The 14,288-nt window shown below is 38.3% G+C and overlaps 1 long non-coding RNA gene across 1 annotated transcript in view; it reads right to left on the reverse strand.

Moving 5' to 3' along the window:
- LOC140516660 (uncharacterized) overlaps positions 1–14,288 on the reverse strand; it is a 99,780-nt gene that overhangs the window by 30,252 nt on the left and 55,240 nt on the right. The window contains exons 5-7 of the long non-coding RNA XR_011971415.1: positions 9,900–10,106; positions 9,416–9,504; positions 8,360–8,443 (exon numbers count right to left, since the gene is read on the reverse strand). This is a non-coding gene — a long non-coding RNA (uncharacterized lncRNA). The remainder of the gene's footprint in view (positions 1–8,359; positions 8,444–9,415; positions 9,505–9,899; positions 10,107–14,288) is intronic.

The following is a 14,288-nucleotide window of genomic DNA, read 5'->3' on the forward strand; positions in this document are numbered from 1 at the left end:
TTACTTGCCCATAGTTAAACAGCTACTAAGAGCTGGATGTTAAATTTGGACCTATCTTTCTGATCTGAATGTCAAGTTCAGCCCTTGGTCTATCATAACAACAGCTAACATTTCTATAGCTTTTATGATGAGTCATTTGATCCCCACAACAACCCCTGTGTTCAGTTGTTTTGTTGTTTTCATTAGTGTCTGACTTTTTGTGACCCCATTTGGGGTTTTCTTGGCAAAGATACTGGAACGGTTTGCCATTTTCTTCTCAAACTCATTTGACAGATAAGGAAACTGACACAAACTGGGTTAAGTGACTTGCCCAGGGTCACACTGCTAGTGAGTATCTGAGGCCAGATTTGAACCCAAGACTTCCTGATTCCAGGCCCAGTACTTTATCCACTACTCCATCTAGCTGCCCTTATCTATCATCAGCTATTTTCTATTTGATTAGATATCATTACATAATATCTTCTTATCATTATAATCAATGTGTTTATATGTATAGATGAAACATACATGTGTATATGTATGTATATTTGTATATATCTGTTTCCAGTATGAAAATTCTTTCCTCTGTTGCAGACCAACAACATATCTACCACTTGTACCCCAGTACAAGTCTTGGGTCTTTGTACCCAAGGACGCTGAGAGGTTAAATGATTTGCCCAGGGTCCACAGAACCAGCATAGGACAGGGAAAAGACTTGGAGCCCGGCCTTCCTAATTCAAAGGCTGGTCTTCTAACATTGTAACACATTTCCTCTCCAATGTATTATTTTAAACTACGAATGATAATGTTTTATGTTTACATAGTCTTCTCCAAAGGTCATCCAAAGCTTTCACACACATCATATGTTTAGCTCTACAACATTATTTTTTGGATGTAGGGAGCAGTCAACAATCCTATTTTAGTGATATGAAGACTAAAAAGGGACTTGCTGATGGTCACACAATTGGAGAGCAGGAAATTAGCCTCCAGGGCTCCTGACTATCACACTTGGACTTGGGTATGAGTGACCAGAAGACAATATAGCACTGTTCCAATATGTATCAGTGGTATCACCCTCCCTCCACCTCTTCTACCCAAAAGGACAAGCGCATAAAAATTCTACCCCTAAAGGGCAATACTTTATACCCAAATAAGCTAATATGTAAAGAAATCATCTTAGGAATGCTGATTAATCAACTGGAAGAGTTGCTGTTTTTTCTTTATTAAAAATGAAGTCAAATGGGGTTCTATAAAATGAAGAAATAAATCTTTTTTTTCCCATGTTCACTATATAGCAACTTCAACTACCTGATGTCTATGGCTGCCAACAAGTGTTTATTCTTTACCCAATCGCCTTCAATAATGTTTGACAAATGTTCTTGAACAGGACCACCCAGCTGCTGGTAAGAATAAAGGGAACAACCATTCCCAGCCCTAATGTTTTTCTACGCTGACAATACCCTGAAAGAATGAGAACTGTATGTTAAAATATCAGAATTTTCCTCATTTAAAATAAATTGCATCCAGAGTTTTCTAGCATTCCTGTTAGCAGGTCCATTGGAGTTGGACAGACAAATCGCTGTGTTTCTTTATTTGGGTCCTTTGATCTCTTCTTACTATGTAAACTGCTGAGCCAAAAGCAGTAGTGGGGGATTGGGTCGAATGCCTGCTTACTGGAGCCTGAGTGGGAAACCCAGGTTTCTTTGTTCAGTTTAGCACTGACTTCATCACAGAAGCACTGGGATGCAAGCAGTCCTGTGTGTTTCCCATCTGCTGATGGAATACTCTTCCCTCCTTTGTTCATTTCCGGGTCCCCCTTAGAACATTAGTAGGCTGAGTTCATTTTGGATTACCATTTTCAGATGTTGGCTTGAAGCACGTCTGTCCACGCTGAACTGAACCACAGCCGATTTCCCAACTTGACCATGATATTTCTCCCAAGGAGAATGCTACAAGTCCCACAGTCTAACATCATAGGAAGCCTTAAGTAGCGAGCTGGACCAGAGACCATCTGCTTGTAGCAGTGTTTCCTTCCTTTTCGATCTTATCTCCTATTTCTTCCCTTTTCTCCTTCTGTTATTCTATATTTTAGCCAAAGTGGACAAAACACCATTACCCATTTTTGTCCTCCCCTTTTCTCTATCTCTTCCTTTACTCATGCTATATCCTCCTTCCTCATATTCCTTCCAAATCCAATTTCCCCTATTATAGAATAACTGGAATATAGAATTTGTATTTTAAGGGAATTATAATTCTATTGAGTTCAACCCACTCATTTTTGCAGCTGAGAAAACTGAGGCTTGGAGACCCTCAATAATTTTCCTGGGGCCATACATCTAGCGATTATCAAAGGTCAGAGCTGAATCTGCGTGTTCCTGACTCCAGCATTGTATTCACTATGTCATATTGACTATTAAAAGCTCTTCCCTTCTGCATCCTCTCTTCTGTGAAGGCTTCCCTCATCCTCCCCACAACCAAGATTTCTTCTCCTTCAAACTTCTCATATAACTTTGTCTGAATACTTCTTTGTCTTGCATTATGCTTGCATGTATAAACAATATTAACTCATTGGATTGTTATCTCTTTTAAGAATGAACTTTAAAAAATAAAAATGAATTTTTAAAAGTATGAACTCACCCTTTATTCCACCTCTAAATCCCCAGGACTCAGCACAATGCCTTACATATAGGGGGCGCTCAATAAATGAGTATTAAATTGAGTTGAATTGAATTCTACCTGAACCCACTTGGTGTGGGGAGAAACTGGTGTGGTCCTTGACTTTTCCCAGGGTAGACACTCTTGGTGACAGTCATCCCAGGGACTCAGTCTGACCCTTAGTCACATTTCATCTGGAAAGTGTTGTGTGTAATTCTCTATTCCATAATCACACTCAAGTAACTGTTAAATGATCTCAGAGAAGCCTTAGGTGTCCCAAAATGGAACAGCCCACAGACTTGCTAGTGATCAGAGCTCCCAGCAGGGAGAATTCACTAGAACCTATCTTGACCTAACTAGGGCTACTACCAAGAAAAGCATCCATCCCAAGGAAACATCATTTTGAGTGTCCCTAAGAAAACCTCATCAGATTTACCTAATCAGCTCAATTCATTATGCTTCAATCTGTTACAGGCAAACAGTCCTACTCCTTCCTAAAGTGGGAAATACATGGCTTAATATCCATCTAGATAGCCTGCATCAGACAAAGTCTAGCATGACAACATACTCAAAAAATCAATAATGAAAAAAGAACTGACAATGATTATTACAGAGGAGAGGTGTGGACTTCCAGATATTTCTGTTTACTCAACAAAATTTACTTCTACAAAAGCCACAGTTGGAAGAATGAAATCAATCAATTGGTATAAATGCATGAGACCAAGAGTCACTAGGAATAAGTTTCCAAATCATGGATAGCAAGAGAAAGTCAAATTAAAGTAACTCTGATGTTTTGTCTCATTCCCATAAACTCAGCAAAGAGATAAGTCTATATGTTGGGGGGGGTGGAAGGGGAAATGGGGTATGCTGGTAAATATTTAACAATTGGCTCTCCCCCCAAAAAAATTATATGCAGGTCACACTTTCAAGTTTAATTTGCATTATTAACATTTTTTTTCAATCACTTTCTTAAGTCTAGACAATCAACAAAATAATAAATCAAGCCCAAATTTGTAGTATTTGCTGATCTCTGAGTGTAAAGGCTCATTCTGAAAATTTAACAGTCAGCTATGCTAAGTGCTTCCTAAATATTATTCATTTGATGTTCACAACAACCTTTTCAGGTAGGAGCTGTTATTACACAGCATAATAAAATCTTTACTTTTCTTGAGAAAGGGAAATACTGAAGACAACGGTACGTAAGCGGATCATTCCCTTACTTTCTAACATTGAAGGATTTGTTTATCATATTCAAGGGTAAATATCTAATTCATAACTGAGACATTTGAAAGAAATAAAGGGATGATTCCAAGCTTCTAACTTCTCTGAGTCCTAACATAGTAAGGTAGATATGAGAATTGAATGTATAAGGGAAAGAAATGGCCTGGAACCGAGAAGACATAGTTACTAACCATGTCTGTGATTCTAACTAGTTGCGTAACCTTGAACAAATCATTCCCCTTTAGCAGGCCTCAATTCCTTTATCTACAAAAAAAGAGAGTTAGCCATTCTAGTCAATTCAAAACACTTATTAAACAACCATTTGTAAGGCACAGTCTTATGTGGAATGCTGGAAAAACAAAAACAAAAATATACCAGTCTTTACCCTCAAAGAGCTTGCCTTCCCTTGGGGGGTATAGAATTCAATAGGTGCCCAGAGCAGTAAATACGAACTGTCATCAGAGGTACACAGCAAAAAGCCGAGATCACCTCAAAAGTCCATGTGAAATATATATCTTTGTTTTCTTGACATCTGACACAGTGGATAGAGTGCTGAGATTAGAATCAGGAAGACACGAGTTCAAATGTGGCCTCAAATACTTCCTAGCTGTGTGATCCTGGGCAAGTAACTTACTTAACCCAACTTGCCTCAGTTTCCTCATCTGTAAAATGAGCTAGAGAAGGAAATGACAAACCACTCCAGTATCTTTGCCAAGGAAATCCCAAATGGGGTCATGAACAGTCAGACATGCCTGAAATAACTGAACAACAATGAGATTATAATTCCCAGAATACAGTTAAAGAGATTTTTAGGGGAAGTAGTCTATCTCAAAAACAAACGCTTGCTTCTGGTTTTATTCTACAAGGTGGCCAACAGTGAGAAAACCCTGGACCCATTTGGCTGATAATCCCCTAAATGAACGTGTTGATCTGACAGCTTTAGGCAGAGGAGATAGAGCCCATTTGTTTACATTTTAGAGAGCTTGGTTTAATAAGACCAGCTGTTCTTAATAGCATAATATAATCTTTAATTTGCCTAAGTAATGGAAAGATGGAAGACAATGCCAAAAAGCAAGTCTTAATGGCTTCATTTTTTCCCTTAAGCATACAAGAAATCTACCTTATAAAATATAACTGAGATGTTTAAACAAGCCACTTAGGTAGTACTTAGGTGAAATTGTAATCCTTATAAAATGCCATAAATTAGGATCGATTTCATGATGTATCTAGTTTGTTTCTGCCAGCTCAGTTTCAGGAAAGCAGGGGCTATTTGGCCTAAGAATTAGCCAAGGAGTCGGAATTTTGCAGTGACACCCACATCAGCCATAAGACTGTGCTCCAAAATGTTTATATCCTCCAAAGTGCATTTTTCATTCTTTAGGATATTTCAAAACTTTGGACATCCCAAGTCACTCTCAGCCTCCTTTTCCAGCTGGGGAATATCAGACTAAATTCCTTTACCCTATGGTCTGTTGAATTCTGTTTTCTCACACTGCTAGGTTTTAACTTTTGTTATCATTCTGTTGTTTCAGTCACGTCCAACTTTTCGTGATCCCATTCAGGGTTTTTATGGCAAAGACACTGAAGTGGTTTGCCATTTTCTTCTCTAACTCATTCTACAGATAAGAAAACTGAGGCAAATAGGGTTGAATGACTTGCCCAGGATCACACAGCTAGTAAGTGTCTGAGGTCGAATTTGAACTCAGGTGTTCCTGATTCCAGGCCTGCCAATTTTCTCCAATTTTCATTTATAGGTACATGTACACATTTCACTTTTGTATATATATATGCAAGTAAAGTCACATTAAGCTGTAACCAAGGGCCAGGACCCCCTCTAGGCTCACAAAGAAAGACCTAGTCCATCCTCTGGAGACTGACCCAAAGGGATCAGTTTCTTGCTTTGGTTCATTACCCACGCATGGAGTTACCTGCTGCTCCAGGGAATCTCCAAACATAGGGTGGGTATATTTCTTGTCTAAATTTCCCCAAAGGTAATTAATAAGGATTCTCTACTTCCAAAGAGGCCCACAAGTTAGGAATGCCCATGGGTTGGACAGCTTTTATTTCACCGCACAGAAAATGCATAAGATGTAAAGAAATCACCCAAATCTATAAACAGAGAAACACATAAAACACGCTAATAAGTTATCCTTGGAAGGGACCTGAACTTGGAGTTTCCAAATGGGCAACCTCTTGACATTCTGGTAAGTTCCTCTTTGCCACAGAACCCTACATAATTCCTCAAAACTTGACTTTACCCCTTTGTGGATTTAGGGCTGCTAAATAAGCATTCCCCTTCCCATCAGATATGCACCATCTAAATAATTAACTGCAACAGCAAGAGTTGGTGAATCTAGATCTCATCCGCTATCATCACCCTAGATACATACTTAGTACAAATAGCAGGTGCTTAATAAATGCTTGTTGATTATTTTGATCCAGCTCACCTAGAAGGACACCACCCAAGTAGCATGTGCAAAACTTCTTTTTTCAAGGAATATGCTACGTTAGGCAGTACCTTTTTCTCTCTGGATAGCTTGATCCTTGATCTACCAAACTTGGAAATTCTTGAATCTTTATTTATGGAGTGTGCTGGTAGATATTTAACAACAGTTCTCTGGGGGGTGAGTGGGAGGGAGAGGGAATGTAATAAATAGAAGTATGTATAGAATGATTTTACATATATATATACATATATTTGTGTCTACTGGTAGCAATCTCTAGGGTGGGAGAAGGGGAATAAAAAAGAAGAAAAAGTAAATTAAATGATAACTTTACTATATATTTTAAAATAGATTTGCAGTTTCATGTGCAAGCATTTTTAATTAAGATTTTATTACTTATTATTACGGAAATGCTTATTTTATTTCAAATGTTAAAAATAAAAGAAATAAATTTTAAACATCTACACAATATACTTTAAAATTTAATCTATGTTTTTAATATTTCTCCCTCATTTTGAGTTGAGACAATCAACAAAACTATAAATCAAGTCATGATTTGTAACATTTGGTGATTTTTTTTGGTGTAAATGATCCCACTGAAAATTTAACAGTAAGTTTTTGAGAGTAATGAGGAGCTGACTGCAATGTTTCCCATCACTACCCAGGGAATCTCCCTTTTTCTAGTTAGAAGACTGTATTCAGGATCACACTGCCTACTGATTTAAATCCCCCCTTCTCCACCAATTTACTCAACATCAAATACAAACAAAAAATAAATAAAATGATAAATCATTTAAAATTAATTAGTTAATTGAATCATGGTACCTCCTGAATTCCTGGGTTACAATGCAAATTTCCCTGGGTGAAAAACATCTTCATTTATTGGTTAGGGATAGAAACTGGACTTAAAATTTGATTGCAATAGGAGATTCTGTCAACTGCACAATAGATAGAGCACTGACCGTGGAGTAATGAAGACTTAAATTCAAATGGAGCCTCAGGCAGTAGATGTGTGATCCTAGGCAAGTCACTGAACTTCTTTTTTGCCTCAGTTTCCTAAACTTTAAAATGAGGAAAATAATAGCACCTCTCTCCCAGGGTTATTGCAGGGATCAAATGAGACCACAATTGTAAGGCATCTTGCATAACGCCTGACAGTGACTAGGCACTACATAACTCAGCTTCCCAGGTGGAGAAACTCTATCAAAGCAGGTCAGCAGCTTCTCTGAAATTTGTGATCCTAGAGAATTCATCAGAGCACTGAGAAGTTGAATGATTTGCCTAGGATCACACAATTGGTATGAGTTAGAGGCAGGATTTAAATCTAGTTCTTCCTAGTTCTAAGACCAACTGTCTGTTTACTGCTGATCCTTCACCTGGAAGACAGTCAGCTTCCTCAGAGTCAGCATGGCTTCAGAAGGTCTAAGGAATGGCCAACATGATGTTCACTGCCTAATAACTCTAGGAAAAATTCCATGAGCAGAATAGAACTCTGCATGCAATGTCCTTCAATCTGACCAAGGCCTTTGACACTGTCAGTCATAAGGGCTTGTGGAACATCATGGTGAAATTTGGTTGCCTGGAGAAGTTCATCACTATATGCCATTTTCATAAAAGCTGCTTGCACAGGTTCTAGATATAAGACAACGCTTTCACACTTTCCCAGTTACCAATGGAGTGAAGCAGGGCTCTGTGCTTCATCCCACGCTTTTTAGCATTATCTTTTCTTCAATGTTGTCAAATGCTTTCAACAAGGATGAAAATGGAATCAAAGTCAGCTTGCACTGATGGTGAACTATTTAACTTGAAAAAGTTACAAGCCAAGATTAAAGTAGAAGGAGAGTTGGTGAATGACTTCTTGTTCACAGATGGTAGTGTATTCAATGCAGTCTCTGAGGATGAGATGCAACAGAACATGGATTGATTCTCTGCTGCTTGTGCTAATTTTGGCCTGATAATCAACAAACACCAGGAAAACAAAGATTCTCCACCAGCCATACACAGAACCACTGGTAACAGCAATTAGAGAAAATGTGAAGGATGTAGATAAATTCACTTACCCTGGCAGGAGTGTCCACATAGATGATGAAGTTGATGCATGCATTGCCAGAACTAACTCAGCATTTGGGAGACTCTGAAAGAAACTGTGGGAGAGAAGTGGTATTAGGCTACATACCAAACTGAAAGTCCACATAGTCACTGATTTCATTGTTATATGCCTGTGAAACCTGGACGGTCTACCAGCACCATCCCAGAAAATTGAACTACTTCCATTTTAACTAACCTGGGAAGATTCCGAAGATCACCTGGCAAGATAAGGTACCAGACACTGAGGTACCTTCTTGAGCTGAACTGCCAAGCATTCACAGACTCTAGGGGCTGACCACATTGTTTGAATGCCAAACATGTTTGCCTAAAAGACCATTTTACAGAGAACTCAAACATGACAAGTACTCACATTGAGATCAGAAAAAACAATGCAAGGATACTCTCAAGATCTCTCTGAAAAATTTTGGTTATCAACTGTGAGACCTGAGAGATGCTGGTACAAGGCAGCTCAGTATGGCATGCCTGCATCAAAGAGGGGTGCTGGGCTCCATGGGCAAAGCAGAATCCCAGTAGCACAAAGGAAATGTAACATACATGAATCTCGAGACATCTCCAACCAATATGTTGAAAAGGACTATTTGTGCCTGATCGGTGGTAGAGTTTTCCAAGCTCACATTGGACTGATCAGGCATAATTGAACACACTGGACCTTAATCCCAACATGGTGATGTCATGGTTCCCCTTCAAGTACAAAGGACAAAGGACAACAACAATTTACTATATCATACTGTCTCCTTTGTTATTAGCCATTAATATATCACAGAGCCTAGTTTTCCAATCTAATAGCTAACTGATAGTCTTGAAAAGATTCTTTATCAAGAGATTGATAGCCAAGAGTCAGAATGAGAGAAGTAGGGGGAAAAATGATAGATGTATAGGAGGGAGTGTTAAAAAGAAAGAGAACTCCAAAGATAAATATCACCCATCTCACAATTTTGTTTCAAGTTGAACCTACTAATAATCATGAAAAAATAAATAGAAGAGTCTCTTTAGCAATTTTACCTTACCTCTTCTTTGACCTTCAAAATGGTGCCTCTCCATTGTTCTTTTAGCAGCTTTCACCCCAGAGCTTTGTGTCAAAATACAGTTAGGGATACTGTGAACAAGCAAGACCGAGAAGGTACATCTGAGTTCTTGGCTTCTAAGTCACAGTTCAGGCTCAATACAAATTTCCTCAAGTTCCCTTCCTTTGGTGATATGGATAAGTCCAAGTGAGAAGTTCAGGGTACAGTATACAAAAGTGTTTCAGTCATAATGAATTATGGATTGACCATAATTAGATAGACAGATAAACAGACAGATAGATAGATAGATAGACAGATAGACAGATAGATAGATAAAGGTAAGTGGGTTAGTAGATGGATAGATGATAGATAATCAAGAAAGTATTTATTAAGTGCTTACTAGGAGTCAGGCACTGTGTTAAGTAGCAGGGATACAATATTTTAAAGAAACAATCCCTACTTTCAAGGGCTGGCGGAGAGACATTACCCATATTGGTAAGGCAGATTGGCTGAACAGCATGGAGAGTAAGTTTAGCTGGAGAAAAGTGAGCAGCGTGGCTGAAAACCCCTCAAGAAAGTGCACTCTGGGCCGGGCCCTCTATATCCCCAAGAGTAGGTCTCAGAGTGGCATCATCCTGAGGCAGCTGAGGCAGCTGATGGGAAGGCAGAAGAAAGGTCATCTCCAAGTTCTCACCTAAGTGACAGGGGGAAGTAAGCAAAATAAAATTAAAGTGTTGTCAGTGTTATAGAGGCAGTAGTTGCTGTAGGATTAGAATAGTGACATTATGAGATAAGGTCAAATAAAATTCCCCTTCCTTATGGCTCTTTCTTTTGACCCTGGCTCAAATATACAGTTCTCTCCTTCAAGAGACTCCCCCCACCCCAACCCCAAGAAAGGACTAAAAAAGTTAAAAGTCTGACACTCATGAACTATATTGTACAGTTCAAACTTAATTTAAACCAGTATATAATTGAATTTGTGTTTATACTGTAAATTACAGTTACATTCTTGGCAAGCAATAGACCTAAGATTTGGCTGGTGGAAAGAAAAAAAATATCATTGCTTTGTTTGGTCCCCTACTGTTCTCCTGAAGCCAAAAATCACAATCCCTTCTACAAAGGGAACACTCAGCAAATCAGAGGGGGGGCTGCCTACTCCATTTATTTGCATTATATAAGTGACAGTAAATTGATCTCTGCAGTTCATCAGCCCTCCTAATCTCAACTGAATGCTTAAAATCTCTCAAATAAATATACCGTTCACCTCACACATCTCCACTGTGTGACATTCTAGGGCCTACTTAATGCAGCAAAGAAACAAACCAAAACCCACAAATACAACCAACATTTGTGTCATCACCATTCAAAAAAAGCATGAGAATTAAAACTTGCTGTGCCTACAATGAAATCTCCAAGAGAAATAAATTAATTCTTCTGGGGCTCATCTTCTTATATTAATTTTATCAGAGAATTTTCTTATTTCTTAAGCACCTATTTTGTGCAAAATACTATCTTAGGTACTGGAAATGTAAATGCAAAAAAAAAATAAACAGTTCCTAACCTCAAACGCACTTTCAATGAGATACAGCTTTGTCTGTCTGTCTGTCTGTCTGTCTGTCTGTCTCTCTCTCTCTCTCTCTCCCTGTCTCTCTCTCTCTCTCTCTCTCATAGCAGATATGTAAGTTTTTTGGTAAAGGGTGCTCCTAATGAGGCACAAACTCTCTTCTGCTACCAATTCATAAAGGCACATTCTCTGCAATTCATGATCTTAGAGAGTTGCCTGGGGGCAATGAGAGTTTAAATAAATTGACCCAGACTCACATAACCAGTACGTGTTACAGACAATACTTTATCCCAAGTCTTTCTAACTCTGAGGCACACTCTCTTTCCATTATACATTAGTACCTCATTGGATATATAATTGCAAAAAATGCAAAACATTTTTTGCTGAAGCTTCATTACTAATTGATAATACCTATGCAAGTAAAAATAAGGAAGGAAGGAAGGAAGGAAGGAAGGAAGGAAGGAAGGAAGGAAGGAAGGAAGGAAGGAAGGAAGGAAGGAAGGAAAGAAGGCTACTAATCATTGATGATACAAATACAAAAACTTCACCTGCCCTTCCATTCTAATGGGAAAAACAGCATATATAACAGAAGGGTGGCCAGAGAAGAGAGCTAGAGTTGTGGTCTGGAAACACGAAGATGTTGAATAGTCACCAACAGGACAATCAGTTGATAGGCCCTTCCCAGAAGCCTTTCAGGACTGCTTTGATTAAAATTCTCAGAACATAAGGCGGGATACACATACTGCAGCATGAAGTGGACATAAGGCTGCATGGTCCCCTTCCAGACATGGCCCTTTGTGGTCTCCTTTGGAGGGCAGAGCAACAGCAGCAATGTTCACTAAATAAATTTACTTTAACACCATTATAACCTGTCATTCTCAAGTCATCATCAAATAAGAGTGATTTAGCACCACAGAATTCACGGCACTGAGCTCAGCACTACATGAAGAGGAACAGATGGATGACCTACCCATGGCAAACGTCAACAGGATGGCTCTATTTAAAAGCAGTGCCAATTACAACTTGAATGCCAAAAGAGTGGGTCACTGACTATATCAAGTGCTGCTCTAGTGTCCAAAGTCAAGAGAAAGAGCAAGAGGATATAAATTCCATACTCAAAAATATAATATTAGTTTTTTGGGGGCAGGGATTTTCTATCATTTTGCTTTTTATACCAAATCCTAGCACTGTGCATTGTGCAAAGTAGGTGCATAATAAACGTTTCTTGGACTGGAATGGAAAATGCACCAGTGTTGTCTATACTAGTCCACATTGGGTTAGGTCATTACATATGATTATACTGAACGTTCAATAAATAAAAAGTGGCAAGTTTGAGTGGATTTAATTTTCTAAATAAGAACTGAGCAGTTTATATATGCCATGCATCTGGAAGAATTTTCAGCAGTAACCACCGATTGGCCCTTCCCTATGGGAGGTAAGGGAAACCAGGCAGAAGAACTGACCCCATACCCCCTTGTGGTCTGTGTGAAATAGGAGATTTGCAAGTTGCAGAAGAAAATCTACGGTGGGGTAGGAAGTATCTTCGCTTCACAGAGTTTATTTGAAATAGCTAATAAATAATTCACATTCATATAGTTTATGGCAATTGTTTTCCTTCCACTTTGAGGCTGGTAGTCTGAGAACTATGATTCCCATGTTACAGATGAGTATGGTAAGGATCAGAGAATTTTAGAGGCAGTTAGGTGACACAGTGGATAGGTCACTGGACTTGGAGTCAGGAAGACCTGAGTATAAATGGAGCCTAAGATTACTAATTAGAGAGAAATCTCTAGGCAAGTTATTTAGCCTGTCAGCTTTAATTTCCTCTTCTGTAGATAAAAATAGCACCTCCCTCCTTGGGTCTTTGTAAGGATCAAATGAGATAAATTTTGTAACCCTTAAAGAGTTTAATTTTATATATATATATGCATGCATGCATTTTTGATAGCTATTATTATTAATAGTTATAATGGCTATTAAGGGTAGGCAGAAAGACAAACTCATGTTCCAACTCAGAGTCCACTGCTCTAGAGTTACTGTATATGCAACCAATTTGTGAGCAGAAGGAAAAGATGTTGGTCATGTGCCTGTCTTTCTAGTTATAGAGGAAACAACCTTGATATGACATATAACATATCTAACATTTATTAAGAATGTTCTAGTGCATTCTAGGCTCTTCTCTGAGTCACTTTTCTCTTACTCAAAGATGTTTCATTTTTTAAAAATCAACCAAGAGATTGTATTCATCTTTCCCATAATAACACTATCACTTAACACTACCATAGATTAGAAATAGAGAGACCATCCAGGCTTCATTGCAGATAGAGGAAAATGTGTGACCTCACCATTCCTATCCCATAGACTGTTCCATGGAACTCTCTCTCAACTCCTTTACAATCAAGAGTTTACACTAGGTTTTAGTAATACATCCAAACAGGATCCATGATTTTTACTGTGATCTCACATTTTAATCCTTTTAATACTTCAACATTATGCTCAATTCCCAATATAGGACATGATATTTCTTAGAAATCCGGCATTGCCCAAAGCTTTGCTGTGTTCAGAGGGTTAGGCTTCAGACAAATAAGAGACATCACTCTGATTTTGTCAGAAATGCTGTCTGAAGGCACTACAGCTCTAAAGGAAGCCAATGACAATTTAGGAGCTGTTTTCAGAAACATACGTCTTTTCTTTCCCCAATCATGGACCTTTTAAAAACATGGCTCTAATAAAAAACAAATTCTGTTTTTTAAAGTGTCTGTTTGTTCTTTTTTTTCCTCGAAAGATGGTTTGGGGTTTGGTTTTGTTTTGTTTTGTTTCTTTTTCCTGGATTAGGTCATCTTTGAAATTCTGCATAGAGAATCAACACAGAGAAAGGCTTGTTAGCAGGCTCTTGTACTGCTCAACATATGGATCTTCAGGAAGGAATAGGTTCCAGCATTTTTTCTCCTCTAATTAATGTTATATGTCCATAAGCATTATATTATGTAATTGTGCCTCATTTACCTCAATGAACTAATCAGAGAATTTCCACTGCAATGTTTATTTATAGCCTACCTGTCTGGAAGTTCATCACTACTACTCAGTGGTAGCAACCTGCAGAAATTCACTAAGCTCTTTATTTTTGATTGAGTGAATGATGAATATGGAAAAATCAAGTCAGAGGCCAAAATAAAGCCCTCTTCTTAGAGGTAAAAGAAAAACGAAGTGCTTGAAACTTAAGTCTAAGTTTACAGTCAGCTGGGAGGAAACTGGTAACTTTACACTATAACAGAGCACCATTCTCACGTTAAGAATATCAAAAGAGTTATG

This window comes from Notamacropus eugenii, chromosome Y, assembly GCF_028372415.1.
Source record: "Notamacropus eugenii isolate mMacEug1 chromosome Y, mMacEug1.pri_v2, whole genome shotgun sequence".
NCBI lineage: Eukaryota > Metazoa > Chordata > Mammalia > Diprotodontia > Macropodidae > Notamacropus > Notamacropus eugenii.